This window comes from Xyrauchen texanus, chromosome 10 (genome assembly GCF_025860055.1).
Source record: "Xyrauchen texanus isolate HMW12.3.18 chromosome 10, RBS_HiC_50CHRs, whole genome shotgun sequence".
NCBI classification, from domain to species: Eukaryota; Metazoa; Chordata; class Actinopteri; order Cypriniformes; family Catostomidae; genus Xyrauchen; species Xyrauchen texanus.
In genome coordinates this window covers 44150948-44157300 of record NC_068285.1, presented here as the reverse complement: position 1 = coordinate 44157300, position 6353 = coordinate 44150948, and the positions used below count along the sequence as shown (strand labels likewise).

At 51.0% G+C, this 6353-nt stretch overlaps 1 pseudogene; it reads left to right on the top strand.

Annotated features, from left to right (window-relative positions):
* Positions 1-448: 448 nt before the first annotated feature.
* LOC127650121 (general transcription factor II-I repeat domain-containing protein 2B-like) lies at positions 449-2205 on the top strand (annotated as a pseudogene).
* Positions 2206-6353: the final 4148 nt, after the last annotated feature.

The window sequence follows — 6353 nt, the reverse complement described above, 5'->3', positions numbered from 1 at the left end:
TTGCTCTTATCGTCTGATCGCGGCTGCATTTCTCTTCTAGTGCTTTTAGATCTTAGTGCAGCATTCGACACGATGGATCAGGACATTCTCTTGAATAGGCTAGAGCATATGTGTCAAACTCAAGGCCCGCAGGCCACAACCGGCCCGCAAATTAATTATCTTTGGCCCGCATGACAAAATGTATTTATTTTTAGAGCTGGCCTGCCGGTATATCGGTTCGAATTACGTGGGAGCCAGTGGGAGCTGAGCACATAGAGAGAGGATGAATTATTTATTTTGAATAAAAAAGGAAAAATTACATAAGCAGATCGTCATTCATTCAGCGCACTGATCTATATATTCAGCGCTGTGTGGTTGCGCTGTGTCACGTGACAAGCAATGACGCGTCACCATGGAAACATTACCACGAAAGCGTACCACAATAATCAACTAACTCTCTCCCAAAAAAATGGCTAAACGAAAGGTGGACTTTGAAAACAGGGGTTTTCAGGACAGGTGGGAGTCACAGTATATGTTCGTGGATGTAAAGGGAAAAGCTGTGTGTCTCCTGTGCGGAGACAGCGTGTCTGTAATGAAAGAATACAACATAAGAAGACACTATGAAACGAAGCACCACGACAAATACAAGCATCTGGACACGACACAAAGGCTACAGAAGGTAGAAGAGTTAAAAAGAAGTCTGGTGTCACAGCAGGCTATGTTCACTAAAGCCAAATCACAAAGCGAGGCTGCTGTTAAGGCCAGTTTTATTGTGGCAGCAGAGGTCGCAAAATCAGCCAGGCCCTTTAGCGAGGGGGAATTTGTCAAAAACTGCATGATTAAAGTTTGCGACGCCGTGTGCCCAGAAAAAAGGCAAGCATTTTTAAATGTGAGCCTGAGCCGAAACACTGTTGCTGATCATGTGCGTCACCTTGCTACCAATCTCCAACAACAGCTTGTGAGAAAGGGAAACGATTTCATAGCATACTCCCTTGCTGTGGATGAGAGCACCGACACTTCTGATACTGCCCAGCTCTCAATTTTCATCCGTGGAGTGGACTCAAGCCTGTGCGTAACAGAAGATTACACTCAATGCATGGCACAACTACGGGGAAAGTTATCTTTGAAGAGGTGTCCAGATGTGTAGATAAAATGGGGTTGCCGTGGGATAAACTTGTGGGACTGACAACAGATGGAGCGCCTGTGATGTGCGGTCAAAAAAGTGGATTGGTGGGGAGGATCCGAGAAAAGATGCAGGAGGAAAACGTCACAGGTGAGCTGACAGCTTATCACTGCATCATACACCAGGAATCCTTGTGTGGCAAAGCCTTGAAAATGGAACATGTGATGAGCATCATAAAAAAAACGGTTAACTTTATCAGAGCCAAAGGTTTAAATCACCACCAGTTCAAGTCTTTTCTGGCGGAGTTAAGTTCAGAATATGGTGACTTGCCCTATCACACAGAGGTGCGATGGCTAAGCCAGGGAAAGGTGCTGGAAAGATTTTTCGAGTTGCGTGAGGAGATCTGTGAGTTCATGGAAAGCAAAGGAAAAGACACAAAAGAGCTCCGAAATAAAAAGTTTCTGTGTGAAGTGGCGTTTCTGTGTGACATCACGAGCCACCTGAATGCGCTCAACCTGCAGTTTCAGGGGCGGGGCCGTATCATCACTGACATGTACGCTATAGTGAGGGCTTTTAAAGCCAAGCTGCGCCTGTGGGAGACGCAGATGCTGCAGGAAGACATGAGCTATTTTCCGCGCTGCCAAACAATGAAAGAGCAGGTCGCTGCCACCGTTTTCCCAACTACACAGTTTGCTGAAAAACTCGGCATACTTGGTGCTGAGTTCACATGGCGATTTGCCGATTTTGAAGCTCAAAAAAGCACACGATCAAACCTCCAAATGGAGCTGATTGAGCTCCAATGTAGTGACACACTGAAGGCAAAATATGAGTCTGTGGGCGCTGTAGAGTTTCCATGTTTCATCCCCAATACAATGCCCCAGATGCGCTCCCAGGCTGCTCAAACGCTCTCTATGTTTGGCAGCACATACTTGTGTGAACAACTCTTCTCTTTGATAAGGATAAACAAAACTTCACACAGGACTCGTCTTACTGATGAACACCTTCACTCAATCCTGAGGATTTCCTCATCTCAGAGCCTGACCCCAGACATTGATGAACTTGTATCCAAGATGAGACACCAAGCATCTGGCTCAGACCAATGAGCAGAGCAGCAAGCGGTGCTTTGACGCATTTTCAGTCTTTAATGCAGTTTCATTTTTGCATTTTTTATTTCTCTTGCTATAGGACATTTGATTTTCCTTTGAAGTAAATAACTTTTGTAAATAACCATAAGAAATTAGTGAAACTGATTTTATTTATTAATTTTATTTCTTTTATTTCCTAATTAATGTTGTTTTATAGGCAATAATATATAGGCCTTGTTGGTTTCAGGTTCATAATAATAATACGTTGTTTCAATAAGTTTTCAATAAACGTTTAACCTGTCCGGCCCTTGACTTATAGCAATTTTTTAATCTCGGCCCACTGTGTATTTGAGTTTGACACCCCTGGGCTAGAGAATTATGTTGACATTTTTGGAGTTGCATTAGCATGGTTTAGGTAATATTTAGCAGACCGTTACCATTTTGTCTATGTAAATGAGGAATTGTCAAACCAAACAAAAGTAAAATATGGAGTGCCACAGGGATCAGTTTTAGGGCCTCTGCTTTTGTCCTTGTAAATGCTTCCCCTGGGAGATATTATCAGGAATCATGGAATAAGTTCCCACTGCTATACCAATGATACATGACTTTATATTTCTTCAAAACCTGATGAGATTTCACAATTCTCCAAATTAGCAGAGTGTATCAATGAAATAAAAGATTGGATGGCCATACATTTCCTTCTACTCAATTCTGACAAAACAGAGGTACTAATTATTGACTAATTTGACTCTCGATGGATGTACTGTTAAGAAGACCCTGCGGAGGCCACACCTAACTGGCAGGGGAGGCAAAGAGTGGCAAATGCATCACATGGCCTGTTAGGACCCATGTGGAAAAGTTGGTGTGGTGGTAGATCCAGCCTCGTAGAGGGGGGAAGCATACAGGGAGGAGTCAACCAGCGACCCGAAGATGGGGCTCCTGGGAACGGAGGCACACTATTTTACCTCGGCTGAGGGAAAGGGCGCTAGGCGCAACCAATTCACCCGGTCAGAACGTCAGCGTGTTACCGAGTTCTATGGGCTCGGACCTGAGAAAAGACGGGACGATACTGACTCAACACAGAGATTGTAAAACCTTGAGAAAGTGTTAGGTGTTGCCCACCCTGCTGCTCTGCAGATGTCTGCTAGGGAGGTGCCCCTGGCCAGTGCCCATGAAGACGCAACACCCCTAGTGGAGTGAGCTCGGACCCGCAAGGGGGGGGCACGGCCTGGGTGTGAAAAGCCAATGAAATGGCGTCGACAACCCAGTGGGCAAGCCTCTGTTTGGAGACAGCGTTCCCTTTCCGCTGTCCCCCGAAGCTGACAAAGAGCTGCTCAGAGCATCTAGTGCTCTGCGTGCGGTCCAGATAGATACGCAAAGCATGTACTAGACACAGCAACGCAAGGGTTGGGTCTGCCTCCTCCCGGGGCAGCGCTTGCAGGTTCACTACCTGATCTCTGAAGGGTGTGGTAGGAACCTTGGGCACATAGCCCGGTCGCGGTCTTAGGATCACGTATGTGTCTGCCGGACCAAACTCCAGGCAAGTGTCGCTAACAGAGAACGCTTGCAGGTCCCCGACCCTCTTGATGGAGGTGAGCGCGATCAGCAGGATGGTCTTGAGAGAGAGAGCCCTGAGTCCAGCTGAGTCTAGCGGCTCGAAGGGGGGTCTCTGGAGGCCCAAGAGGACAACCGAGAGATCCCAGGAGGGAAACAGGTTAGGCCAGGAGGGAGTCAGCCTCCGGGCAGCTTTTAGGAACCTGACAATTAAGTCGTGCTTACCAAGAGACTTGCCGTCTACCGTATTGTGGTGAGCCACGATGGCGGCGACATACACCTTGAGGGTGGAGGGGGACAGCCTCCTCTACAGCCTCTCCTGTAGAAACACGAGCACTGACCTAACTGCGCACTTCTGTGGGTCTTCGGCTCGGGAAGAACACCAGTCTGCAAACAGATGCCACTTTAGGGCGTAAAGATGCAGGGTAGAGGGGGCTCTGGCTTGGTTGATCGTATCTATGATGGTCGATGGTAGGCCGGCTAGATCTTCCGCATCCTGTCCAGGGGCCAGACATGGAGGTTCCAGAGGTCTGAGTGCGGGTGTCAGAGCGTGCCCCGTCCCTGAGAAAGAAGGTCCTTCCTCAGGGGAATTCGCCAGGGAGGGGCTGTCGTGAGGAGCGTGAGGTCCGAGAACCAAGTCCAGGTGGGTCAGTAGGGGGCCACCAGAATGACTTGCTCTTCGTCCTCCCTGACCTTGCATAGCACCTGTGCAAGAAGGCTCACTGGGGGAAATGCGTACTTGCGCAGCCCCGCGGGCCAGCTGTGTGCCAACGCATCTGCCCCGAGGGGAGCCTCTGTCCGGGCATACCAGAGCGGGCAGTGGGAGGTTTCTTGACAGGCAAAAAGATCTACCTGGGCCTTGCCGAACCAGTCCCAAATCAGCTGGACCGACTGGGGGTGGAGCCTCCACTCTCCGCTGGGCAAGCTTTGTCTTGACAGCGCGTCCGCTATCACATTGAGGTTGCCGGGGATGTGAGTGGCGCGCAGTGACTTGAGTAGCTGCTGACTCCAAAGGAGGAGACGACGGGCGAGCTGTGACGTGGAGGGAGCGTACTCCGCCTTGGCGATTTATGTAGGCTACCACTGTGGTGCTGTCTGTCCTGACTAGGACGTGTTTGTCTCGAATTAACGGGAGAAACTTCCTCAGGGCAAAGAAAACAGCCAGCAGCTCTAGGCAGTTGATGTGCCAACGCAGCGGGGCCCGGTTCCAATTGCCTGCAGCTGCGTGCCCGTTGCACACGGCACCTCAACCCAATTTGGAGGTGTCGGTTGTGACCAGAATGCGTCGGGACACCTGCTGCAAGGGTACCCCTGCCCGTAGAAAGCAAAGGTCTGTCCAGGGTTTGAGGGTTTGGCGGCAGGCGGTGGTAACTTTCACATTGTGCGTGCCGCAGCGCCATGCTCGTCTCGGGACTCGAGTCTGGAGCCAGTGCTGAAGTGGTCTCATATGCATCAACCCCAGCGGCGCGGCCGCCGCGGAGGATGCCATATGCCCCAGGAGCTGTTGGAATCGTTTTAGAGGGACCACGGTACCTGGCTTGAGGGAAGCGAGGCATTTCAGCACCGACTGAGCACGCTCGTTGGAGAGACGTGCTGTCATTGAGACTGAGTCTAACTCCAAACCGAGAAAAGAGATGCTCTGGACTGGGGTGAGCTTGCTCTTTTCCCAGTTGACCTGAAGCCCCAAACGGCTGAGGTGCCTGAGCACCTGGTCTCTGTGCGCGCATAGTTACTCTCCCGAGGGGCCAGGATGAGCCAGTCACCGAGGTAATTGAGTATGCGTATGCCGGCTTCTCGGAGCGGGGCAAGAGCTGCCTCTGTGACTTTCGTGAAGACGCGAGGGACAGAGACAGGCCGAAGGGGAGGACTTTGTACTGATATGCCTGGCCGTCGAACGCGAACCATAGGAAGGGTCGGTGTCGAGGGCGAATCGAGACGTGAAAGTACGCGTCCTTCAGGTCTACCGCTGCAAACCAATCTAGATGCCGGACGCCAGACAGAATTTGTTTCTGGGTGAGCATTTTGAACGGGAGTTTGGACAGGGTCCGATTGAAAACTCGTAGGTCCAAGATCGGTCATAAGCCGCCGCCTTTCTTGGGTACAACGAAGTAAGGGCTGTAGAAACCCTTCTTCGTTTTGGTTGGAGGGACAGGCTCTATCACGTCCTTGATTAAAAGGGAGGCGTTTTCTTCGCACAGGGAATGGGCATGTTGGCCGTGTACTGCGGAAAAATGAACGCCCATGAAGGGGGGCGGAGACCTGGCAAACTGAATTGCATAACCGAGTCGAATGGTCCGGTGCAGCCAGCGTGACGGGCTGGGCAGTGAAAGCCACGCCTCTAAGCTCCGTGCTAGGGCCACCAAGGGGACGAGTATTTTGGACGTACCTGGCGGAGCTTTGCAGCGGTGCGGAGCAGGTAATGCGGCGTCGGGAGGCAGTGAAGCGGCTCGAGGCTCTGGTGCTGAGAATAGACTCAAAGCACTTACCTTGCTCTGCGCACCCGGCAGGGGGTGGGTTCATGACTGAGGAGGAGGTCTGATGTTGGAGTCCTCTGGACTCGTCTGAACCAGCCGGCCAGGGAACAGTCGTGGGGCTGAAGGCAGGGACACCGC